At 40.6% G+C, this 26,721-nt stretch overlaps 1 long non-coding RNA gene and 9 other non-coding genes across 10 annotated transcripts in view; 3 read left to right on the top strand and 7 right to left on the bottom strand.

Annotated features, from left to right (window-relative positions):
* Window positions 1-26,721, bottom strand: part of LOC143725878 (uncharacterized) — a 434,149-nt gene that overhangs the window by 196,331 nt on the left and 211,097 nt on the right. The window lies entirely within an intron of this gene.
* trnae-cuc (transfer RNA glutamic acid (anticodon CUC)) lies at window positions 7,123-7,194 on the top strand. The gene has a single exon. It is a non-coding gene; the product is annotated as a tRNA-Glu (tRNA).
* On the bottom strand, window positions 7,310-7,396 carry trnay-gua (transfer RNA tyrosine (anticodon GUA)). The gene is given in 2 exon segments: window positions 7,310-7,345; window positions 7,360-7,396. It is a non-coding gene; the product is annotated as a tRNA-Tyr (tRNA).
* trnar-acg (transfer RNA arginine (anticodon ACG)) lies at window positions 7,990-8,062 on the bottom strand. The gene has a single exon. It is a non-coding gene; the product is annotated as a tRNA-Arg (tRNA).
* trnae-cuc (transfer RNA glutamic acid (anticodon CUC)) lies at window positions 11,245-11,316 on the top strand. Its single transcript has one exon. It is a non-coding gene; the product is annotated as a tRNA-Glu (tRNA).
* trnay-gua (transfer RNA tyrosine (anticodon GUA)) lies at window positions 11,432-11,518 on the bottom strand. Its single transcript is given in 2 exon segments — window positions 11,432-11,467; window positions 11,482-11,518. It is a non-coding gene; the product is annotated as a tRNA-Tyr (tRNA).
* trnae-uuc (transfer RNA glutamic acid (anticodon UUC)) lies at window positions 11,638-11,709 on the bottom strand. Its single transcript has one exon. It is a non-coding gene; the product is annotated as a tRNA-Glu (tRNA).
* On the bottom strand, window positions 12,106-12,178 carry trnar-acg (transfer RNA arginine (anticodon ACG)). Its single transcript has one exon. It is a non-coding gene; the product is annotated as a tRNA-Arg (tRNA).
* trnae-cuc (transfer RNA glutamic acid (anticodon CUC)) lies at window positions 15,347-15,418 on the top strand. Its single transcript has one exon. It is a non-coding gene; the product is annotated as a tRNA-Glu (tRNA).
* trnay-gua (transfer RNA tyrosine (anticodon GUA)) lies at window positions 15,678-15,764 on the bottom strand. The gene is given in 2 exon segments: window positions 15,678-15,713; window positions 15,728-15,764. It is a non-coding gene; the product is annotated as a tRNA-Tyr (tRNA).

The raw sequence follows: 26,721 nt of genomic DNA, 5'->3' as shown, positions 1-26,721 counted from the left end.
CTTCTGAGTGCTGATTCAGCGTAACAATGGAGGGATTGATTATTGGGCGAGTGCTGGCCTTATTGCAGTGAGAGTGGATATGCAGTGCCCGAATTGAAGTGTCACACAGTATTGGATTTGACGTGAAGTTGCAGTGTGTGGATGTATATGTATATTTAACTGCCAGTATGCTTCAGTTCATATTCTCGCCCAGTGTTGGCTGAACAAGGCCTCAGTGTTGAATGCGCATGTCTCGCTCGGGCTATAAGCCCCCGCTTCGATACTGAAGAGGAGTGTGCCTGCACCTGTGTAAATTGCTCTGTCTATTTGAATAGATGATTCTTCTGCTACTGTCTTCTTGTGTGATGCCCGTTTGAAGGAGGGATCCACCCCAGCCTCAGCACTGTCCGCTTAGAGCTATACCATTCAGCCGTAAGCTGGATTCTCCATCTTATAGAGGAGTGTGGCTGCACCTGTGTAAATTGCTCTGTCCATTTAAATAGATGATTCTTCTGCTACTGTCTTGTGTGAAGCCCCTCTGAAGGAGGGATCCACCCTAGCCTCAGCACTGTCCCCTTGGAGCCACACAGTCTAGCCGTAAGCCCGATTCTCCATCTTACAGAGGCGTGTGCTTGCACCTGTATAAATTGCTCTGTTTGTTTAAATAGATGATTCTTCTGTTACTGTCTTCTTGCGTGATGTCTGTCTGAAGCAGAGGCCTGCCTTGGCCACATTGTGTCAGCACAACCACCCGCTCCAGCCGTAAGTCCTTGAAAATAAAGGGAAATGAGTTTGTATAAAAACTGTCTGTCTTTGGAATAGAGGATACCTCTGCTAACAACTGAACCCCGCCGAAGGAGAAAGAGACACGAGGGACCCCGCACCTGCTGCCCAGCGACGACACGGGAGTGCGCCTTGCCCTGAGGAGATATACGTACCCAACTACCTACCTGTCCTCTAGTGAAGCTCCTCCGCCTTGCATGTCCTTTGGAGAGGTATACGTACCTGCCACTTACCTGTCCGGGAGAAGAGTCCCCTCCTAGTCTTCAGTTCGGGCCCAGGCCTGTTCGGACGTCTGTCCGCCTGTATGACGCCTTAAAAGGTATGTTTACCAAGATACTCACCTGCTTGCTGGAACGGCGGTCGAATCCTTCCTCGGTGGTTGCCGGTGGCACGGATCGGTGGTGCGAACCCCTCGCTTCCCAGGGTCCAAAGCGGGCTCCCTTTCCTGGGAAGAGACATACAATTCACGTCAAAGACTTTTTAATTCCTTTTTATACAATAAAGACTGTTCATTTCAATTTCACTTGTCCGTCTGGTCTCTGGTACGCTCCTCGAGGTGGTCCTGGGTTTGAGGGGTGGGTGCAGTCTGGCTTGGCCCCCCCGACCTGTGACATTAACATGTGTTGTCTGTCCTTGGGCTCAAAATAGATATACCTTCTAAAATCATTCCATGCCTTTAAAACTTCTTTATAAAATTCAGTCATATTTACAATCATATTAACTTTCAATTTCATCCATAGTATATCACTACCTATTTGTCCACACTTATTCATAAAAAACACCATTATTTTTCCCCAAGCAGATCCAGAATTGTTTAAAAACCTTTTCATTATTTTTATTCTCATACTTTTCATTCTTAAAAGAGGATCAATAAGTCCCAATCCTCCTTCCACTTTTCCTATTATGATATTATATGCAGTTTTCGCAGGTTTACCATCCCATAAAAAATTAAGTATATTCGCTTTTAATTACTTGTATGCCCATACCGGAAGACTTACTACAGTCAGAGTGTACCACATCTTTGATAAAAATAATGAATTCAATACTAATACTTTGCCTTTTAAAAAAATACCTCGTTGTTTCCAAAAATTAAGTCTTTTAATCATACCACTAACAACCTCCTCCCATATTATATCTCTTATTTTTATTTCATCCGCACCAATCCTAATTCCTAAAATCTTCATATTATTTAACTGTTCTTTAAATTGAAATATTCCTGTTAAATCTTGTACTTGCCCCATCCTCATATACTCAGTTTTTTCTTCATTAACGTTTGCTCCTGCTCCTCTACAATATTTATCAATAATACTCATTGCCTTTTTAACACTATTAAAATCTTTTAAAAATAAAGTACTATCATCGGCATACTGAAAGACCTTTTGCTCTACATTATCATTTTCTATAAAAAATCCCCTTATTTCTTTCTCTGCATTTATTGCTAAACCTAAAGGTTCAGCCACAATTGTGTATAATAATGCTGATAATGGACATCCCTGCCTGATTGATCTAGTTATACTAATAACTAGATTAATACTAGTACTAATAGACTAATAGATTAATAGACTAATACTAATCTGTTAAAAACCCATTCACTTTAACATAACTAAAAATCCCATTATAAATACATTTCATCCATCTAATAAAATTCTTTCCAAATCCAAATCTTTCTATTAATTCAAATAAATAACTGTGCTCCACTCTGTCAAATGCTTTTTCTAAATCCACACTAATTAAATATCCCTTCTCTCTTTTTATATACCAAACAATATCTCTTATATTACATACTGTGTCCGAAATATCTCTATTTAAAACATCATAAGCTTGATTTGTAGTAATAATGTTAGGGATAACCTTTTTCATCCTATTAGCTAAAACCTTTGCTAAAATTTTATAATCCGTGTTTAACATACTCAGTGGCCTATAATTCTTTAACTCTTCTTTATTTCCTTTATTTTTATAGATAATTTGAATCATTCCTCTTTTCATACTTTCACACAACTGTTCTTTATTAAAAATAACACTGTAAATTTCATATAAAATTGGGGTTAAAATACTTCTAAAAGCCTTATAAAATTCACTTGACAATCCATCTAATCCAGGAGTTTTGCCATCACTTAACTGAGTAATAACTTAATCTATTTCCTCTTCCGTTATTTTACTATCACACATTTTTCTATCATCATCTTCCAATTTTACTTTTATTTAATTCAAAAGAAATTCTTTGTCTTCTTCTACCACTCCCTTTTCCTGAAACAAATCTGCATAAAAATCTTTGACCGCCTTTAGAATTCCATTCGTTTCTTTAACACTCTTTCCATTTTTTATCACACTTCTAATTAGTTCTGCTCTTTGCCTTGTTTTTTCTAATTCATAAAATAACTTTTTACTTCTCTCACCCTCTACTACATTTTTAGCTCTACTTCTTATTATGGCACCCATACATTTTTCTTCTTCTATTTTTTTAATTTTTCTTCTAATATTACAATTTTCTCCACTTCTGCCTTTCCTTCCTCGGCCTTTTACATCTCTTTATCCCATTCTCTTTTGACTTCTCTTTCCTTTGCTCTTTTTGCTCTTTGCACATTTCTCGCATATTTTATTGTAAACAACTCTATTGGTATTTTAAGATTATCCCACCACACACATATTTCTTCCTCATACAATAGATTATCTATACTATTTATGATTAGATTTTCCACTTCCATTTTATAACACTCATTTTTCAATATCTCTGTATTAAATAACCATATTCCATTTCCCCTCTCAACTCCACTCCAATCCATTATTACATATAAAAAGTCATGATCACTTCCACTATATAACTTATAATATATTTTTGTTATATATTGTTCAAGTTCCCTCTTACTTAATAAAAAATCTAATCTACTTTGCTTTAAAACTGAGTTCACAAATTGTCTTTGTGAGTATTCCCTTTTAGACTTGTTTCTATTTCTCCATACATCAATCAGATTATGTTGAGCCATCATTCTTTCCAACTCATTTCTCCCACTATCAGCTTTATATATCATTTTATCATCAACATCAATTATCTCTAAAACCGTATTAAAATCACCAATCAGAAACACATTTAGCCATACACGCATTAAATCACTAAATTTCTTAAAAAATTCGACTCATTCTCGTCCTTCATTTGGAGCATGAATGTTACAAATTATTATTTATTTTTCTTTACTTTTAAATTGTATAACTAAAACCCTACCCTCATTGTCCTTATATATTTAATTTGTGTTATTACTCACTTCTCTTTTTATTAAAACAGCTACTCCTCTTTTTTGTTGTGGGTCATTATTAAACATTATTTCCCCATCCCACATTTTTTCCAAATCATTAATTTTTTCATCATTCCAACACGATTCTTGTAAACATAATATGTAGCACATCTTAGTCAAATGAATCAAATTTTCAAACTTATTGACATTTGATAGTCCTCTTACATTCACTGATACAATACTAAATTGACTCATTATCTCACAAAAAAAGAAGAAATAACCAACCAACAAAAACAGAAACACCCAAAAAACTTTCCCATCAGTCCAATTCATTTTACTGTCTTTTTGCCTTTTTTCGATTCTCTTCTTATTCTTTGTTTTTCCATCACCTTCCCAATATTCACTTTTGCTGTTGTTTTCATCCTACTTCCCCCACCAAAAATGTTTCTCTCCCCACTTTCTATTTCCAAAGTTTTTTCCTCTGTGTCCCTTACCTCCTTTTGTCTTATAATGTCTTTTACAGACATTTCTTCTTGTCTCTTTTTACCATTTACATCATCCTTTTCTTTACCTTGTATCTTCTGTTGTTCAGTCCTTCTCTTCGCCATTTCAGCTCCATTTCTCTTCTTTCTCGCAACCACAGTTGCCCATGTTTCTTCTTCTTGATTTTCATTTTCCAGTTCCGTTCCGTTTTCCATTATGTTCTTCCTTGTTTGTAACCTCCACACCAAAATCCAAACGTAAAAATCTCAACCCCAAACAGTTATAAAACTGCTTGGGGTTAAATCGTGAAAAATAATAACAAAAGTAAGCTATATAGCACAAAACTAAATAAAAAAATTGGAGAGCCTTTCTCTCCAAACTGCCACTTCACACTTCCTGGATCAGACGAGTTCGGGCGTGACCAAGGTGGTATGGCCGTAAGCGAAAACTGCTGCCAAAATTGGGCTATTTAAAAGGTAAGACCATTAGTGAAGAAAACTAAGAAGAACTTTTGAAAAAACTCAAACTCTTTCATGCTTTCTGAAGAATCTCAGAGACTTTTTAAGGCTTTTTGAAGAAGCTCAGGGACTCTTTATTTTTTTAAAAGCTTACAGCACCTGGTATTCCCAGGCGGTCTCCCATCCAAGTACTAACCAGGCCCGACCCTGCTTAGCTTCCGAGATCAGACGAGATCGGGCGTGCCTTTTTTAATTTATTTATTATTTTATTTTTTATTAGTTTACAACAACATAATTCACATTACATTTTAACATATTCAGGATCATAATTCACAAACCATTTTAAAATACATCTTCTGTCAGCAAAAACAGTTTGTGTTTCTTTAAAATTTTCCTTACTTCTCTATTAAAAATCTTGAAAAACAAATCCACATTTTTTCCATTTTAAAATAATTGTACAAAATATGCAAATAATCTTCAACCAATCCTTTGAAAAACAACCACAAGTCCATTACAATCTCTGCCACTGGCTAAAACTGCAACAGGCACAGACATACATGCTGGTTGTTTCGGTTAAGTGATGCAAAGACAACCCTATCTTCCCATACCGGGAGTCGAACTCCGGCCGCCTGGGTGAAAACCAGGAATCCTGACCGCTAGACCATATGGGATCTGCCTTCTGCCTGGAGCAGCCCCTTTTGCTTTTAGTGTGTGACCGTCCCCTTTAAGAACATGGGAATGATCTGAAGGGATTGTTTACTGAATTCAATTTCATCAGGCTCAACAGAGGGAGCTCTCATTTGCCTCGCCAAGGGGGTTCAGTTTCCTCCCATTCTTGCGATGGCATAATAGACACTACAAACTGGTCGTAAAGCAAGATCCTTGTGACAGTACTCGTGCAATGCATCTTAAAAGACGCATAGTATTGTATGGTAACCGTTATCCTACTGACAAAGCAGCCTATTGTTGGACTGTCAATTTTTTATATTTCTCAACCAATCCAATAATAATAATAACAAAAAATATGGGATAATAAAACGGCTAAGGGCTGACAGTGTAGTAAAAGAGGCAGAGCAAGCCAGCCAGGAGTCAAACCTGGAATCTTCTGATCCGTAGTCAGACACGTTATCCATTGCGCCACTGGCCCACTGATCAGGTGTCCTTGAGCTTACACGGGACCCGTTGGTGTTCGACTGGGCAGAGGCCTGTGATGACATCTACTTTTTCTCATGCTATTAACAGACCTGGAGCCAACATCAGGAAGGGGTCAGATGAGGGGCCTGCTACAAAAACCTTCAAGATGGAGGCCTCACATGTTGGGGATCTCGTTTTTTTGTTTTGTTTTCATGTTAAGTTGTGGTGTTGTTAGGATATTCCTACAGAGCCTGTGACAGTTTCTCAGTGGAAGGACTGGGATCCAGGGCCACAGACGTCTGCAAAAAACTGCTTTAAAAACCTTCGAGATGCAGGCCTCTGTAGGATTACAAATTTTATTTAAATGTTTAATTGAGCTTCCAATACAATAGTATAGAAACTGAGAAAGTTTAGTAGACTGAATTTAGATATCAGAGTATCAGCAAGAGATTCATTGCCAGTCCTGTTCTCTCTATTGTAAGTTAAATTGGTCAGAGCACTGAGACGATCACCTTTTGTCTTTATGCGCTGCCTGGCCATTAAGATAATGTGACGGTATTGGTGAAGAGTCTGGCTGATTGGATTAGGATATTTACATTACACTGTTATGCTGATTGGATTAGGATTGGTAACACTCTCAGTCTAGGGCACGTTCCTCATTTACATGCTTTTGTTTCAGAGAAGTCTCCACCTATATGTAATCCCTCCCCCTTGAAATGTGTATAAACTACAATGTAAAGTTCCCTTAGTTAGACGATGTTGGAATGACTGCAGCTACCGACAAGCAATAGAGAACTTCTGCTTGGAAAACTTCCACCGTCTCCTGGTCTGAGCTTCTAACTTTTCTACAAAGAAAAATATCACTACACCTCACATGTTGGGGATCTTATTGTTTTTGTTGTGTTAGGATATTCCTACAGAGTCTGTGACAGTTTGTCAGTTTGCCAGGGTCAGTTACGTCTCCTCTCCTGGAGGAAAATACAAGTATTAGTGGTCTTGCTGCAAAATCTGGTACAGGCGAGAGACACGCTTGAGGGCAAGTCGTCAGCAGACCTTCCCTGGTGGTCTAGTGGTTGGGATTCGGCGCTCTCACCGCCGCGGCCCGGGTTCGATTCCCGGTCAGGGAATGAGCTTTTGCCCACCACCGGCGGTCGTGATTCTAAAATGGCGAACTACGAACTCAAGCGCTGATGCCCTCGTCGAGAAGCAGGGCCAAGGAAATGTTTATGTGTGAAAAAGAACTCCTTCGAGCCGGAGTTGAACCAGCGACCTAAGGATTGCCAACTTGCTACCTACAGTCCTCGGCTCTTCCAGCTGAGCTATCAAAGGCACACTGATTGGGGACAGAACCTCAACATATCAGGTTGCTGAATCTCCGCCACCGGCTAAAACTGCTAAAGACATACATGCTGGTTGTTTCGATTGTTTCGAAGTGATGCAAAGACAACCCAATCTTCCCATACCGGGAGTCGAACCCAAGCCACCTGGGTGAATACCAGGAATCCTGACCGCTAGACCATATGGGATCTTCCTTCTGCCTGGAGCAGACCGTTTTACTTTTAGTGTGTGACCGTCCCCTTTAAGAACATGGGAATGATCCGAAGGGATTGTTTACTGAATTCAATTTCATCAGGCTAAACAGAGGGAGCTCTCATTTGCCTCACGAGGGGGTTCAGTTTCCTCCCATTCTTGCGATGGCATAATAGACACTACAAACTGGTCGTAAAGCAAGGTCCTTGTGACAGTACTCATGCAATGCATTTTAAAAGACGCATAGTATTGTATGGTAACCGTTATCCTACTGACAAAGCAGCCTATCGTTGGACTGTCAATTTTTAATATTTCTCAACCAATCCAATAATAACAAAAACTATGGGATAATAAAATGGCTAAGGGCTGAAAGCATAGCAAAAGAGGCAGAGCGAGCCAGCCAGGAGTCGAACCTAGAATCTTCTGATCCGTAGTCAGACGCGTTATCCATTGCGCCACTGGCCCACTGATCAGGTGCCCTTGAGCTTACACGCCAGCTGTTGGTGTTCGACTGGCCAGAGGCCTGTGATGACATCTACTTTTTCTCCTGCTATTAACAGACCTGGAGCCAACATCAGGAAGGGGTCAGATGAGGGGCCTGCTACAAAAACCTTCAAGATGGAGGCCTCACATGTTGGGGATCTCAATTCTCAATTCAAATCTTAAACGTCAATTTAAAAATCTTAATGTACAGGCTTTTTTGCATGATGTATATAATAGTGATTTACAGTTGGTTTTAATTATACCTGATGTGGTTGATGCTTGGGATTATTTCAAATCTATCTTTCTAGAAATTTGTGATAAACATGCTCCTTTACGTAGATTTCGGGTGAGAGGTAGAAATAATCCTTGGTTCAATGAATCCGTCTCTAATCTTATTAAGCAAAGAAACGTGGCTTGGTCTAAAGCAAAGAAAACAAATGGTGAGGAGGACTGGTCTCAATATAGATTATTACGAAATAAGTGTGCAAAATTAATAAAAAGTTCGAAGAGTTAGTATTATTTAAACCTGATTAATGATAACATGAATTGTCCTTCTAAATTTTTGAAATTAACGAAATCTTTTATAGGATCAAATACATCCACTAATCTTCCAAAAGTTTTAAAATTTAATCAAATTGATAATTGATTACAGACAAGGCTGATATTGTTAAAACGTTTAATAGTCATTTTATTTCAGCTGGTTTGATAACAGACAATTCGTTGGTCCTTGATGAACAGAGAACTGATGAGTTGACTAATAGTGAATCAGATTTATTTTCTTTTGCCCCTGTATTGCCGGCCCAAGTTCATAAACTACTCCGAAATTTAGACTGTAAGAAATCAGGTGGGTCTGACCAAATTGAACCAATTTTTTGAAAATTGTCAGCAGATATTATTGCCGAACCTATTGCATCGATTTTTAATTTGAGTCTATCCACCAATGTAATTCCGCCATCTTGGAAATCGGCTATGGTTATGCCTTTATTAAAAGGAGGCGATCCTTCCGATTTGAATAATTATCATCCGATTTCTAAATTACCGGTTTTAGCAAAAGTTTTTGAATCTATTATAAATGATCAAATGAAAGAATATCTACTTAGTCATAATATTTTGAACGCATTTCAGTCAGGATTTAGAGCGGGCCATAGTACGATAACAGCTACTACATTAGTCACTAATGATTTAATTACTGCTCTCGATAATAGACAACATTGTGCGGCCTTATTTTTTGATTTGACAAAAGCGTTTGACTTAGTGGATCATGTTTTACTGTTACGGAGGCTTAAAAGTGTTGGCCTTGATAATTCGGCTGTGAATTGGTTTAAAAATTAGTTATCGGATAGAACTCAATGTGTTGCTGTAGATAATTACACCTCATCCATGGTAATAGTCAGGAAGGGTGTCCCGCAAGGTTCTTTATTGGCACCACTTCTTTTTTCTATTTTTATTAATGAATTGGGGCAGGGAATACAATCGGCAAAGCTACATTTTTATGCTGACGATACAATTATTTACTGCACTGCATCCTCTGTGTCTCAGGCTATTGAAATTCTTAAGGATTCTTTTTATACTTTTCAGCTTACTTTGTTGAAACTAAAATTAGTTTTAAATGTAAATAAAACGAAGTATATTCTTTTTACACGTAGCCGTTCTATGTCTACTGTTATGCCTATTCTTACTATTGAGGGTTTACATATAGAAAGAGTACCAACTTATAAATATTTAGGAATATGGCTCGATGAGAAGTTAGCCTCTGATGTTCACATTACTTACTTGGTGGAAAGGCTTAAACCAAGACTGGGTTTTCTTTTTCGGGAAAAAAAATGTTTTTCCTTTATAGCTAGAAAGAGAATAATACAGAGTACTATTTTACCTATTTTAGACTATGGTGATGTTGTTTACATGCATGCGTCTACATATTTATTGAAAAGGGTGGATGGCGTTTATCATGCTGCACTGCGTTTTATAACAAATTCTTGTTCACGTACTCATCATTGTTTGCTGCACAACTATTTGGGTTGGTCCTCTTTATATCAAAGAAGGAAATCCCATATGTTAGAATTTATTGTAAAGACATTGATGGGTAGACTTCCAAAATTACATTGCTAGTCTTCTATGTTTATGTAGAAAGAACTATAGCACTAGATCATCTAATGGGATTAAATTAGTAGTACCTAGGGTACATTCAGAGCATGGTAAATCATCTTTCTTCTACTATGCTCCATGGCTGTGGAATGAATTTCAAGCTACTGTCCCTCCTGAAACAATTCCTCCTTTGAATGTATTTAAAAGTTTACTGCAGTATACAATGATTGAATCATGCTGTTGTTTTACTTGATTTATGATGAATGTTGTGCTCTGACTTTCTGGAATGTTTTATATGTGTTGTGTGTTTGTGTGTGATTTGTAGTGTGGCCATCTTGGCCAGGACTCCCTGGAGGAAGAGATTTCTTTTAATCTCAATGGGACCTTCCTGGAAAAATAAAGGAAATAAAATAAAATAAATGTTAAGTTGTGGTGTTGTTAGGATATTCCTACAGAGCCTGTGACAGTTTCTCAGTGGAAGAACTGGGATCCAGGCCCACAGACGTCTGCAAAAAACTGCTTTAAAAACCTTTGAGATGCAGGACTCACATGTTGGGGATCTTATTGTTTTTGTTTTCATGGCAAGTTGTGGTGTTGTTAGGACATTCCTCCAGAGCCTGTGACAGTTTCTCAGCGGAAAAAATGGGAACTGGGATCCAGGGCCAGAGACGTCTGCAAAAAAACTGCTAAAAAAAACCTTAGAGATGGAGGTCTCACATGTTGGGGATCTCAAATTTTTTTGTTTTTTATGGCAAGTTTGTGGTGTTGTTAGGATATTCCTACAGAGTCTGTGACAGTTTCTCAGCGGAAGAACCGGGATCCAGGGTAAGAGACGTCTGCAAAAAACTGCGTTAAAATCCTTCTAGATTGAGGCCTCACATGTTGGGGATCTCGGTTGCTTTGTTTTCATGGCAAGTTGTGGTGTTGTTAGGATATTCCTACAGAGTCTGTGACAGTTTGTCAGTTTGCCAGGGTCAGTGACGTCTCCTCTCCTGGAGGAAAATACAAGTATTAGTGGTCTTGTTGCAAAATCTGGTAAAGGCCACAGCCAGGCTTGAGGGCAAGTCGTCAGCAGATCTTCCCTGGTGGTCTAGTGGTTAGGATTCGGCGCTCTCACCGCCGCGGCCCGGGTTTAATTCCCGGTCAGGGAATGAGTTTTTGCCCACCACCGGCGGCCGTGATTGTAAAATGGCGAACTACGAACTCAAGCGCTGACGCCCTCGTCGAGAAGCAGGGCCAAGGAAATGTTTATGTGTGAAAAAGAAATCCTTCGAGCCGGAGTTGAACCAGCGACCTAAGGATTGCCAACTTGCCACCTACAGTCCTCCGCTCTTCCAGCTGAGCTATCGAAGGCACACTGATTGGGGACAGAACCTCAACATATCAGGTTGCTGAATCTCCACCACTGGCTAAAACTGCTACAGACATGCATGCTGGTTGTTTCGATTAAGTGATGCAAGGACAACCCGATCTTCCCATACCGGGAGTCGAACCCGGGCCACCTGGGTGAAAACCAGGAATCCTGACCGCTAGACCATATGGGATCTTCCTTCTGCCTGGAGCAGACCGTTTTACTTTTAGTGTGTGACTGTCCCCTTTAAGAACATGGGAATGATCCGAAGGGATTGTTTACTGAATTCAATTTCATCAGGCTCAACAGAGGGAGCTCTCATTTGCCTCACGAGGGGGTTCAGTTTCCTCCCATTCTTGCGATGGTATAATAGACACTACAAACTGGTCGTAAAGCAAGGTCCTTGTGACAGTACTCATGCAATGCATTTTAAAAGACGCATAGTATTGTATGGTAACCGTTATCCTACTGACAAAGCAGCCTATCGTTGGACTGTCAATTTTTAATATTTCTCAACCAATCCAATAATAACAAAAACTATGGGATAATAAAATGGCTAAGGGCTGAAAGCATAGCAAAAGAGGCAGAGCGAGCCAGCCAGGAGTCGAACCTAGAATCTTCTGATCCGTAGTCAGACGCGTTATCCATTGCGCCACTGGCCCACTGATCAGGTGCCCTTGAGCTTACACGCCAGCTGTTGGTGTTCGACTGGCCAGAGGCCTGTGATGACATCTACTTTTTCTCCTGCTATTAACAGACCTGGAGCCAACATCAGGAAGGGGTCAGATGAGGGGCCTGATACAAAAACCTTCAAGATGGAGGCCTCACATGTTGGGGATCTCAATTCTAAATTCAAATCTTAAAAGTCAATTTAAAAATTTTAATGTAGAGGCTTTTTTGCATGATGTATATAATAGTGATTTACAGTTGGTTTCAATTATACCTGATGTGGTTGATGCTTGGGATTATTTCAAATCTATCTTTCTAGAAATTTGTGATAAACATGCTCCTTTACGTAGATTTCGGGTGAAAGGTAGAAATAATCCTAGGTTCAATGACTCCGTCTCTAATCTTATTAAGCAAAGAAACGTGGCTTGGTCTAAAGCAAAGAAAACAAATGGTGAGGAGGAGTGGTCTCAATATAGATTATTACGAAATAAGTGTACAAAATTAATAAAAAGTTCGAAGAGTCAGTATTATTTAAACCTGAACAATGATAACATGAATTGTCCTTCTAAATTTTTGAAATTAACGAAATCTTTTATAGGATCAAGTACATCCACTAATCTTCCAAAAGTTTTAAAATTGAATCAAAGATTGATTACAGACAAGGCTGATATTGTTAATACGTTTAATAGTCATTTTATTTCAGCTGGTTTGATAACAGACAATTCGTTGGTCCTTGATGAACAGAGAATTGATGAGTTGACTAATAGTGAATCAGATTTATTTTCTTTTGCCCCTGTATTGCCGTCCCAAGTTCATAAACTACTCCAAAATTTAGACTGTAAGAAATCAGGTGGGTCTGACCAAATTGAACCAATTTTTTTAAAATTGTCAGCAGATATTATTGCCGAACCTATTGCATCGATTTTTAATTTGAGTCTATCCACTAATGTAATTCCGCCATCTTGGAAATCGGCTATGGTTATGCCTTTATTAAAAGGAGGCGATCCTTCTGATTTGAATAATTATCGTCCGATTTCTAAATTACCGGTTTTAGCAAAAGTTTTTGAATCTATTATAAATGATCAAATGAAAGAATATCTACTTAGTCATAATATTTTGAACGCATTTCAGTCAGGATTTAGAGCGGGCCATAGTACGATAACAGCTACTACATTAGTCACTAATGATTTAATTACTGCTCTCGATAATAGACAACATTGTGCGGCCTTATTTTTTGATTTGACAAAAGCGTTTGACTTAGTGGATCATGTTTTACTGTTACGGAGGCTTAAAAGTGTTGGCCTCGATAATTCGGCTGTGAGTTGGTTTAAAAACAATTTATCGGATAGAACTCAATGTGTTGCTGTAGATAATTACACCTCATCCATGGTAATAGTCAGGAAGGGTGTCCCGCAAGGTTCTTTATTGGCACCACTTCTTTTTTCTATTTTTATTAATGAATTGGGGCAGGGAATACAATCGGCAAAGCTAAATTTTTATGCTGACGATGCAATTATTTACTCCACTGCATCCTCTGTGTCTCAGGCTATTGAAATTCTTAAGGATTCTTTTTATACTTTTCAGCTTACCTTGTTGAAACTAAAATTAGTTTTAAATGTAAATAAAACGAAGTATATTCTTTTTACACATAGCCGTTCTATGTCTACTGTTATTACTATTCTGACTATTGAGGGTTTACATATAGAAAGAGTACCAACTTATAAATATTTAGGAATATGGCTCGATGAGAAGTTAGCCTTTGATGTTCACATTAATTACTTGGTGAAAAAGCTTAAACGAAGACTGGGTTTTCTTTTTCGGGAAAAAAATGTTTTTCCTTTATAGCTAGAAAGAGAATAATACAGAGTACTATTTTACCTATTTTAGACTATGGTGATGTTGTTTACATGCATGCGTCTACATATTTATTGAAAAGGCTGGATGGCGTTTATCATGCTGCACTGCGTTTTATAACAAATTCTTGTTCACGTACTCATCATTGTTTGCTGCACAACTATTTGGGTTGGTCCTCTTTATATCAAAGAAGGAAATCCCATATGTTAAAATTTATTGTAAAGACATTGATGGGTAGGCTTCCAAATTACATTACTAGTCTTCTATGTTTATGTAGAAAGAACTATAGCACTAGATCATCTAATGGGATTAAATTAGTAGTACCTAGGGTACATTCAGAGCATGGTAAATCATCTTTCTCCTACTATGCTCCATGGCTGTGGAATGAATTTCAAGCTACTGTCCCTCCTGAAACAATTCCTCCTTTGAATGTATTTAAAAGTTTACTGCAGTATACAATGATTGAATCATGCTGTTGTTTTACTTGATTTATGATGAATGTTGTGCTCTGACTTTCTGGAATGTTTTATATGTGTTGTGTGTTTGTGTGTGATTTGTAGTGTGGCCATCTTGGCCAGGACTCCCTGGAGGAAGAGATTTCTTTTAATCTCAATGGGACCTTCCTGGAAAAATAAAGGAAATAAAATAAAATAAATGTTAAGTTGTGGTGTTGTTAGGATATTACTACAGAGCCTGTGACAGTTTCTCAGTGGAAGAACTGGGATCCAGGCCCACAGACGTCTGCAAAAAACTGCTTTAAAAACCTTTGAGATGCAGGCCTCACATGTTGGGGATCTTATTGTTTTTGTTTTCATGGCAAGTTGTGGTGTTGTTAGGATATTCCTCCAGAGCCTGTGACAGTTTCTCAGCGGAAGAAATGGGAACTGGGATCCAGGGCCAGAGACGTCTGCAAAAAAACTGCTAAAAAAAACCTTAGAGATGGAGGTCTCACATGTTGGGGATCTAAAATTTTTAGTTTTTATGGCAAGTTTGTGGTGTTGTTAGGATATTCCTACAGAGTCTGTGACAGTTTCTCAGCGGAAGAGCCGGAATCCAGGGTAAGAGACGTCTGCAAAAAACTGCGTTAAAATCCTTCGAGATGGAGGCCTCACATGTTGGGGATCTCGGTTGCTTTCATGGCAAGTTGTGGTGTTGTTAGGATATTCCTACAGAGTCTGTGACAGTTTGTCAGTTTGTCAGGGTCAGTGACGTCTCCTCTCCTGGAGGAAAATACAAGTATTAGTGGTCTTGCTGCAAAATCTGGTACAGGCCACAGACAGGCTTGAGGGCAAGTCGTCAGCAAACCTTCCCTGGTAGTCTAGTGGTTAGGATTCGGCGCTCTCACCGCCGCGGCCCGGGTTCGATTCCCGGTCAGGGAATGTACTTTTACCCACCACCGGCGGTCGTGATTGTAAAATGGCGAACTACGAACTCAAGCGCTGACGCCCTCGTCGAGAAGCAGGGCCAAGGAAATGTTTATGTGTGAAAAAGAACTCCTTCGAGCCGGAGTTGAACCAGCGACCTAAGCTTTTGCCCACCACCGGCGGTCTTGATTGTAAAATGGGGAACTACGAACTGAAGCGCTGATGCCCTCGTCGAGAAGCAGGGCCAAGGAAATGTTTATGTGTGAAAAAGAACTCCTTCGAGCTGGAGTTGAACCAGCGACCTAAGGATTGCCAACTTGCCACCTACAGTCCTCCGCTCTTCCAGCTGAGCTATCGAAGGCACACTGATTGGGGACAGAACCTCAACATATCAGGTTGCTGAATCTCCGCCACTGGCTAAAACTGGTACAGACATACATGCTGGTTGTTTCGATTAAGTGATGCAAAGACAACCCGATCTTCTGTAATGGAAATTTCTTTTGAATGTATCTTTTGAAACTTATATCTGCTTGTGTGTTTTACAAAACATAGATGTGTTGAGGAAGTTGCAGGATGCATTAATATTCTTTGCAAATAGTTCAATAGTGTCTTCTTTGCAAAGAGGTCAAAGGGACAGTGCAAGGGGACAGAATGATTAGTTTTTCTTAGCAATAGATAATTTAGAGTGCATCAAGAGCGAGACATGTTTGGTTAGGTGTTTCTTAAAGTGACATTTGTGCTGACTGTGGAGATGCATTGATAAGGGTAGGGGAACTGAAAACTGTCCACGTGCAGGGGCCTTAGTCCAAAGATCTTCAGAGGAGGGGTGATCTTTTGGGTATATAAACTCTGTGAAAAGAGAAGACTTTTGCCCTTCTCATGTCAGACTCTGTCTGTGTGTGAACTGCCTTTCTTGCAAGAAATAAATACGTATACTTATAACTTTCGAGATCTTCATTTGTTCTTCAACTGTTGTATAAGGTGTTGAAAGAATTTCCACAACAGGAGCACTACAAGGACAACTGTACGAACACTTCTTGTGTTTTAGCGCTGCTCTGTGCATCTTAGTGAGTCCAGAACTTACAAAGGCACAAGGGCCTTATGCCAGCCAACTACTGCAATACTTTGTGGAGAAAGGACGGGAGATATATGGAGAGACATTTTTAGTGTACAACGTCCATTCTTTGCTTCACCTTTCAGAAGATGCTCAAAACTTAGGCTGCCTTGAGAACTGCTGTGCGTTTAAATTTGAAAACTATCTACATCAGATGAAGAGCATGGTCCGCTCTGGCAAAAATGTCTTAACTCAAGTAGCAAATCGTCTGGAGGAAACATCAAAGCTGAAGCAAGAAAACAAGGAAAAAGTGGTGTCATTGAAAAGCCCAAACAATGTGTTTGTGTTAAGCCCTGAAGAATGTTGTGAGGTGGTGTCAGAAGGGGTGGACAACACAATGTTATGCAGAGTGTTCACCAATTTACAGCCATATCTGATGACGCCATGTGATTCCCGTCTTTATGGAGCGTATGTCGCTAGCATTAGGCACTCACAAATGCAATGCCTTGACAGAAAGGCACTTGAGAGGAGGGCATTCATGTTGGAAGAAAAGGGTGGAATCAGAATTGTCGTGTCTATCCTTCATACTTTGTAGGCTGCTGCAAGATGTACATAGTTATTTATTAGTTTAATTTAAAGACACAGAGCATTACAACCAAATCATCAAATATGTCACAAGACTCAAGCCTTTCTGTAGAAGAACATTTTAACTACAAAAATGAAATGAGAATGTCTAGAACTTAAGAAAACAAGGAGGATGAACAATAACAACAAATGGATCCGATACAAAACAGCCATAATCATAATTTATTCACGAGGTTAGAGCATGTCCTATGGATCTATTAATAGCTAATTATAAAAATTTCAACAATTTATATTTTAACTTTTCTATTTTATACAGGATTATTTGCGCTATGTTGTGCTTCATTTCATTAAGCAAAATGAAGTTGAGGTGGCTCCATCCAGCTGGTTGGAGTTGAATAACGAGGTAAGACTAAGTGCCCATATATATAAACATAAATGTTAAATATTAAACAGGTTTATTGTAAATGTGCAAATGAAAACAAATACATCTATGTCTGAAAGGCATTGTATTGCTACTGGCCTCATGTGAACGCTGGTATTATGGTAAAAAAATGTGCCATACCAGATAAGAAGCTATGGTTCAAACATCAAGTCAGAATATTTTCTAACACAGGTAAAGTATGCAAAATAATACCTTACAAACTTTTTAATCAAGACAAAAAAATAGCAAATATTTCTATAAGTTATGCTGCTTTGTGAGCAGATAATTATGATCTGGCAAGATTTCGGGCAAGAAAGGCCCAAGAAACATCGCATGTTGAGGACTCTGATGAGAATACGGGGAGAAAAGTCATTCCCCCAAGACGATTTAGAGGTATTTATATGTTATAATAAATAGGTTAAAGATCTTCCCTAATTTATTATGAAAGGTAATATTTAAAATTTGTTTTTTGCAGAGGAAGAAGTCTTGCCCAGCCAGCTCAGATGGGCAAAACAGACTCAAAGCTGTAAGCATATAAACTATAACTGAAATGAGAATGATTATGGAAAGCCAAAATTTGTGTTCTCTATTAATGTTTAATAAAATTTTGTTTTGTAGTTCATGAGAATGGTGGGTCATCTCAAGGTGAATTCACTGTGGTGTGTTCATACCAAAAAAATGTGTTTTAAATATCAGTGAGGATTTTTAAAAGGAGAATATATTTAACTATATAACCTAATTCTGTATTTTCATTATTCCATTTGGCCTGGAAGATGACATTACCAGCTTACAAGCAAAGAAAAAGAAAAAATCAAAAAACAGATCAACATTAGCAGAAACTACACTTGAGTGTAAGTAGAAAATGAATGTCACTTAAAATATATATATATGAAGAGAAGTCAATATTGCCTACATGATTGCTTTCACTGTTTGTTTGTTTTTTTCTTCAGCTGTGGAGACTGATGAAGGTAAGACCACTGCTATTTAGTTTTTATACAGTGATGTGAATAAGTTAGGATACCCATGCTAAAGTTGCCTAAAAAGAGGAATAAAAAATAATCTTTTGGAAATTGATCTTAATGCCTTAATTAGAAAAATGAGGAAAAATCCAATCTTTAAGGACACCAATTTTCTTTGTGTATGAATAATGTATCATTAATAAATAAATGTTCTTCCTTAAAATACAGGGTGCATAAGTCAGGACACCCCTATGTTAAATTCCCATAGAGCCAGGCAGATTTTTATTTTTAAAGGCCAGTTATTTCATGGATCCAGGATAATGCATCCTGATAAAGTTCCCTTGGCCTTTGGAATTAAAATATCCCACATCATCACTTTCCCTTCACCATATCTAGAGATTGGCATGGGGTACTTTCCATAAGATCATCTTTCAATGCAAATCAAACCAGCTATTAGGCTAACTGAAATAAAACCATGCCAATCTCTAGGTATGATGAAGGGAATGTGATGATGTGGGGATATTTTAATTCCAAAGGCCAAGGGAACTTTATCAGAATGCATAGTTGTCAGGATACAGGCACAGAGGCGGAGGTAAGTGAATTCAAACGTGAGTTTATTTATAATGATTCAAGTGACAAGGTGAATAGGCAAGGTTCAGGTGAAGGTGCGGTGACGATCACTAAGTGCAGAGCGGATTCCAGGTGAGCAGATCCTCCTTTAGTTAGCTTGGCGTGAGCAGACACTGTTCATTGATACGTCTCTTTTTCTATTTCAGATACAGTAGCGGACACGGAGATCTCGGCGGGAACGTGGGACACTCAGACGAATCTCCAGGACTCGGGGAACATGGGACCAGGCAGGACTTCTGGGAACAGCGGGACAAGGATACAAAGGTGAGTATTTCAAAGGTGAGTATACGTTATGTGGTGGTTTTCAGGTTGACTTGGAGACTTCAGGAAACAGAGGGTTATGGTCTATTCCTGTTGGAGGCTTGACAAAGACTGAAGTGTGCATGGGTGTTTTGTAGAGCTGGGTGATGAGGTAATTGATGGTGCACAGGTGTGAGTGGTTAGTATTCCGGGGAGAGTGATCTTTGAGTGGTGGATGGGAATGAATCTGATTGATTCCTGACACTACCCCCTCCTCCAGCGTCCGCTCCAGCGGACCCAGGACCCCGACGTCGCGGGGGTCTACCTCGAGGTCGAGGAGCAGGTTTTTCAGGATGTTGTTTATGGAAGTCAGTGAGTAGCATGGGATCGAGGACGTCCTTACGAGGTACCCAACACCTCTCCTCTGGTCCATAATTCTCCCAGTCAACCAGGTACTCGAGTTGACCACCCCGAAGTCGGGAGTCCAGGATCCTTCTTACAGCGAAGATGGATTCTGCTTCAATGGGGAGTACCGGAGGATTCTCATCTTGCGTTCATCAACTGGAACAGGTGAGTGATGGGGCTTCAGAAGGGAGACATGGAATGAGGGGTGGATGCGATACTGGTTTGGCAGACGGAGCTGGTAGGTAACTGGATTGATTTGCCTCGTTATGGGAAATGGACCGATGTATCTTGGACTTAGTTTGCGACAAGGTAGTCTCAGCCGGATATCCTTGGTCGAAAGCCAAACCAGTTGGCCAGGTTGGTATTCGGGGGCGTTGCGACGATGAGCGTCTGCGAAGTGACTGTGGCGGTTTATGGCTTGTTGGAGGTGATGGTGAGCTAGGTTCCATACCCTCTCACTGTTCCGGAACCAGGCGTTGACTGCAGGGACTTCTGAGGACTCCCCGGACCACAGGAACAGTGGGGGTTGGTAACCCAGAATGCATTGGAACGGGGTTAAGTTGGTGGAGGTTTGTCGAAGGGAATTTTGAGCATACTCTGCCCATACGAGATGGCGGCTCCAGAGATGCTGGTTGGCATGGCAGAAGGTACGGAGGAAACGGCTGACATCCTGGATTTTACGTTCCGCCTGCCCATTCGCCTGTGGGTGATACCCTGAAGTTAGACTTACGGTTACGTTCATTAATGCAAAGAAGGCTCGCCACACCTTTGAGATGTATTGTGGCCCCCTGTCTGACACAATGTCCTCTGGAAGGCCGAAATTCCGGAAGACATGTTCCATTAACAGTTCTGCGGTTACAAATGCTGTGGGTAAGTTCTTCAGGGGAATCAATTTGCATGCTTTAGAAAAGCGATCAATGGCCACCAGGATACAGGTGTTTTCCTCTGAGGGTGGAAGGTCAGTCACAAAATCAACCCCAATATGTGACCAGGGTCTTTGTGGTACAGGTAGGGGCATTAGCTTTCCAGCGGGTAAGTGACGGGGATTCTTATTCATAGCGCACAGGATGCATCCTTGGATGAAGGTCTTGACATCGCGGAGCATGTTGGGCCACCAGTAGCGGGTCTGGAGGGTGGAGCAGGTCTTGGTTATTCCAGGGTGACCCGTCCCAACGGATGAGTGTGCTGAGGAGATTAGTGACATGCGAAATTCATCGGGTACGTAAATCTTTCCGGTTGGGCACTCTGGAGGACTGGGCTGGTGTCGGGACAACTCCATCAGATGCTCGTTTAAATCCCACTGAATGGGATTGACAAACATCCTTTCTGGCAAGATATTCTCGGGTTCTTCGTGGTGAATTTCGGGGGCATGGAGACGAGACAGAGCATCCGCTCGGACGTTCTTTGAACCAGGGCGATAGGAGATCTGGAAATGGAATCGAGTAAAGAAGAGTGCCCATCTGGCCTGGCGTGGATTGAGTCGCTTTGCTTCCTTTAAGTACTGGAGATTCTTGTGGTCAGTGAGAACCAGGAATGGGTGTTTGGCGCCCTCTAACCAATGTCGCCCTTCTTCAAGAGCAAGCTTTACCGCCAGGAGTTCCCGATTGCCGATATCATAGTTTACCTCAGCAGGCGATAACTTGTGAGAGAAGAACGCACATGGCATAGGTTTGGGGGACGAGTTGGAGTACTGGGATAACACAGCTCCTACCCCAGTAGTGGAGGCATCAACTTCAACAATGAACATTTCCTCAGGATTAGGATGTCGGAGTAGAGGAGCTGTGGTGAACGCTGTCTTTAGAGACTGGAATGCGTGATCGGCCTCACCGGTCCAGAGCAGTGTCTTGGGCTTTCCTTTGAGGAGAGATGTTAGAGGGGCAGTTAACAGGCTGTACTGGTGAATGAATGTAAAAATTGGCAAATCCAAGGAACCTTTGCAATTCTTTAACAGTCTGTGGGGTTGGCCAGGAAGCCATCGCCTTGGTCTTGCGATCGTCCATCTCTACTCCTTTTTCACTGAGTTGATAACCGAGGAACTCGACTGAGGTTTGGTGGAAGGAACATTTCTCTGCCTTAAGGAACAGGGAGAATTCACGTAGCCGTTGGAGTACTAGGGAGACATGTCGTTGATGTTCCACTGGATCCTTGGAATAGATTAGAATGTCGTCAATGTAGATGATTACGAACCGATTCCGGTAATCTCGGAAGACCTCATCCATGAAGCTTTGGAAGATGGAAGGAGCGTTTACCAGACCATATGGCATAACCAAATATTCGTAATGGCCTGCTGGGGTGATGAACGCGGTCTTCCATTCGTCGCCTTCTCGAATTCGGATGAGATTATATGCGCTTCTCAAATCCAGTTTGGTGAATACCTTAGCCTCTCGAAGTTGTTCCAGAGAGGAAGGAACCAGCGGGAGTGGATAGCTGAACTTCACGGTTATCCGATTCAGGGTTCTATAGTCGATACACGGACGTAGTCCGCCATCCTTCTTAGGGACAAAGAAAAAACTGGCAGCAGCAGGTGATGTGGAGGAGCGGATATAACCCTGTTTCAAGGCTTCTTCAATGTACTGTTGCATGGCTCTTTGTTCCGGGATAGACAGGGAGTAGATTCGTCCCTTAGGGATGGGCTCTCCTGGAACGAGATCGATGGCACAATCCCAGGCTCGGTGAGGTGGTAATTTGGCAGCCTCGACAGGATTGAACACATCTGCAAACAGAGAGTAACAGGTAGGGATGGACACTGACAGGCTTTCTGTGGGGCTTTCAACGGAGGTTGAGTTCACTGGAATGTTGCCGGGTATGTTAACGATGGGCGTGATCGCGAGTTCGGCTGTCCAGGACGCACATTTACAACCCCAAGTCAGTATTTTACCAGATTTCCAGTTGATATTCGGTTGATGTCGTATAAGCCATGGACGGCCAAGGATTATATCAGTCTGACTGTTCTCTAATATGAAAGGTTCAAATAATTCATGGTGTGTGTCTTCGACACCGAGGATGACAGGTTTGATCTGAGATGTGACATACCCCTGATTTGTGGTTTCACCCGTCACTGCATGGATGGAGTACGGTCTGGTGGTGGCTGACTTCTCGAGCTGGAGTTTTTGACAGAGCTGTCCGGAAATGAAGTTTCCTGCCGACCCGGAGTCCACAATGGCTGTGGCAGAAACATGGAAAGTCGTGGATTTTAGGATCACTGATATCGTTAATGGGGCTGACACCGAAACGGTCGTAAAGACAGAACTCACAAGCATTCTGGGGGGTCGAGTTGGACATGACTGACGAAAATGTCCTCCCATTCCGCAATACAGACATAATCTTAGCTCTCGACGTCGGGCACGTTCCGCTGGAGACAGTCGGTGAGTATCCACTTGCATCCTTTCTCCACCTGCTTCTGATGGACCTTCCGCGGGGTACTGAGAGGTACTAGTGGGTCGTTGAGTTTCGAGATAGCAGCCCTGAGATCGTTGGTGCACGCGGAGAGCTTGCTGGATAAACTTTTCCACACCCAGGCTGTCATCATATATTGCCATCTGAAGACGGAGAGCAGGATTCAAACCACATCGGTAGACAGAGATGAGCGCCTTCTCGTTCCACCCACTTGCGGAGGCTAGAGTGCGAAACTCCAATGAATACTCAGAAACCGATTTTCTGCCCTGATGCAGTTGCAGTAGTTTGTCACTGGTGGAGGAATCATCAACTGGTCGCCCGAAAACTTCTTTAAAATGGTCTACGAATTCCTGTACCGACAAGGTAAGAGTGGATTCTTGTAACCACAATGTTTCAGCCCATCTTAAAGCAGCCCCGGATAACTGTTGGATTATAAAAGCAATCTTCGATCTTTCTGTGGGGTACAACTGGGTCTGCTGTTCCAAAGTGAGCGAACACTGAAGCAGGAACCCGTTGCAATCCTCCGCCCGACCGGAGAATGGCGCTGGACGTGATGCTGGGTTCGCGAAGCAAACCATAGAAGAAGTGGGGCCTGCGGAAGTACTGAGCGTCGGCTGACTGGAATTCACAACAGCGGTTGTAGGTTGTACAGGATTATCACCATGGCGGGTAGACTCCATCGCGCTGTTTCTTTTCCTTTGTAGGTCAAGCCTTCTGTCAGGATACAGGCACAGAGGCGGAGGTAAGTGAATTCAAACGTGAGTTTATTTACAATGATTCAAGTGACAAGGTGAATTGGCAAGGTTCAGGTGAAGGTGCGGTGACGATCACTACGTGCAGAGCGGATTCCAGGTGAGCAGATCCTCCTTTAGTTAGCTTGGCGTGAGCAGACACTGTTCATTGATACGTCTCCTTTTCTATTTCAGATACAGTATTGGACACGGAGATCTCGGCGGGAACGTGGGACACTCAGACGAATCTCCAGGACTCGGGGAACATGGGACCAGGCAGGACTTCTGGGAACAGCGAGACAAGGATACAAAGGTGAGTATTTCAAAGGTGAGTATACGTTACGTGGTGGTTTTCAGGTTGACTTGGAGACTTCAGGAGACAGAGGGTTATGGTCTATTCCTGTTGGAGGCTTGACAAAGACTGGAGTGTCCATGGGTGTTTTGTAGAGCTGGGTGATGAGGTAATTGATGGTGCACAGGTGTGAGTGGTTAGTATTCCGGGGAGAGTGATCTTTGAAGGGTGGATGGGAATGAATCTGATTGATTCCTGACAATAGTATCCTGGATCCATGAAATAACTGGCCTTTAAATATAAAAATCTGCCCTGCTCTATGGGAATTTAACATAGGGGTGTCCTGACTTATGCACCCTGTATTTTAAGGAAGAACTTTTATTTATTTATGATACATTATTCATACACTAAGAAAATTGGTGTCTTTAAAGGTTGGATTTATCCTCATTTTTTTAATTAAAGCATTAAGATCAATTTCCAAAAGATGATTTTTTATTCCTCTTTTTAGGCAACTTTAGCATGGGTGTCCTAACTTATTCACATCACTGTAGGTTTAAACAATGTTATGTCTTTTTTTCTCAAGTTCTTTTTTTTTACCTTAGATATATGGGATGATTTTAGTATCAAAATGATTAACACGTGCAAGCACACTTATCAATGAACTTGATACATGTTGCAGAAATGTTTTATCCATGCCTTTCAACTTGTGTGTGCAAAATTCAAAATTGAATGAATGTGAAGCAATTTGTACAAATAGAGACATTTTTGTGAATACAAATGTTTTCCTTTGTATTAGTGTATCATAATTTGCACATGCAACACAGAAGACGTGCATGTGTGGATCAGGTGACGCGCGTGCATTCATTGACTCGATTCATTGAGTCGATCCTATTTGATTCATTTGGATTTTGAGACTTTCATTTCGCGGGTTTCGCCTTGCACGATCCACACACAGCTGTCTGAGAAAAGCTGCTACCACTAGATGGCAGTATTCTGCTAAAACAGACAACGGCAGCATAATCAAGCGTTCTTCCGCATTTAAGACGCTTAATGAGAGTGATATTGAAGCACCAAATTTAGTACACAATAATATAGGCCTACCCTATTAATAAAGCATACTTTATAGAGGCAAACATTACGTCAGATTATGAACAACACCCATAGAAAACCATTATAAAACGCTTAACGTGCAATCGCGCGTTGCATGTTCAGTAAGGTGTATTGGCTACTGAGTTTAAATATCACCGTCTTACTGCATTGACGTTAAGCTTTTTCTTTATAATATGCTCTATGGGAGGAAAACTATATAGCCTACAGACAAGAGACTACATGAACGCAACGCACGGCGTTTCAAGTTAATACAATTTTCCTTCCTGTTAAAAAAAAGGTGAAATTTCGCAGTTGCGTTCATATTATATGCTTATTTTTATCTGACTACACATTGTGTACATAGTATACAAGCAGGAATTTGAAAATGTCTGTTTTTAAATATTAAAGACGATTTTCGCAGTACATTTGTTTTCCCTTGACCCTTAAGCCATAGGCTATAGTCTTACTATCCACCTGTTTCTCCAGCAACCAATGGGTGCTGACCTACTTCCGCTTTCCGGTATTGTGTTTCCTGTTCAGCAGCTAACCTCTACTAGCTTAATTGCTAGCGTAACGTTACCATGATATCAACAGAGAAGGCAACATTACTTTGATTAGAATAAGTTGTGTTTAATTATTGTTAATATGAGCTCAGGTTCAACTTGTGCCGTTGTTGGTTGCCATAACAATTCAAGAAAATTGACGATTTTGTCGGAAACGTCTTGCTTCGAACATCAACAACTTCGGAGAAATTGTCTGTGTCCATCGCCCTATGCTTTGCACTCCATGCCAAGGAATGAGGAACGCAAAACAGCGTGGCTTGCAGCTTTGAAACTAAAACACCCTCCAAAGAAAGTGTATGTTTGCTCTTTCCATTTCTTCAAAAAAAAGCCAACCGAACTGCATCCTGATCCGGAGCTTTATCTGGGCTACAACCGACCACCTCCGAAGACGAGGAGAAAGCTAGTCCGGCTGACTGTGTCGGAAACGGCTAGCAGAAGCAATGAAGACATCGAAGACATACCTCGTAAGTTAAACTGTAACTTTTACAGTTATTCCATGTTTTATGCAGCAAGATATATATAAATACTGGTTATATAACGTTGGGCTGGAAACTGAAATGACGTAACGTAAGCCAAACCTTACTTTTAATTTAACGTTACTAGTATTTCCTTTTCGTGCTATGGGGGAACCGGAACGGGTGAAACACTTTTCAGATAAACACCATTTTAATAAGAAAACGTTACAGACGTTAGGGTTACGCTTAAGTACTTCATACTGTACATGCTGATGTAACGTTAGTTTGACATATCAGTGTTGAATGAGCTCAGAGAAATTTGCAGTTTCATTCGTCACGTGTTTCACTCATTATCAGTTCATCCCTATACTTTCTTCTACTCCACTACATTGCAAAAGGCAAATATTATAGTCTACCTGTACACCACTACAATTATTTGATAGCTCTAATTATTACAATTATTAGCTTTAGCTTTATACAAAACATACATTTACTGGT

The sequence above is a fragment of the Siphateles boraxobius genome, unplaced genomic scaffold (genome assembly GCF_051911475.1).
Source record: "Siphateles boraxobius isolate OS27281-9 unplaced genomic scaffold, OSU_SipBor_1 77, whole genome shotgun sequence".
NCBI lineage: Eukaryota > Metazoa > Chordata > Actinopteri > Cypriniformes > Leuciscidae > Siphateles > Siphateles boraxobius.
Note: the sequence above shows the minus strand (reverse complement) of the source record. Positions and strands in the feature narration are given on the sequence as shown.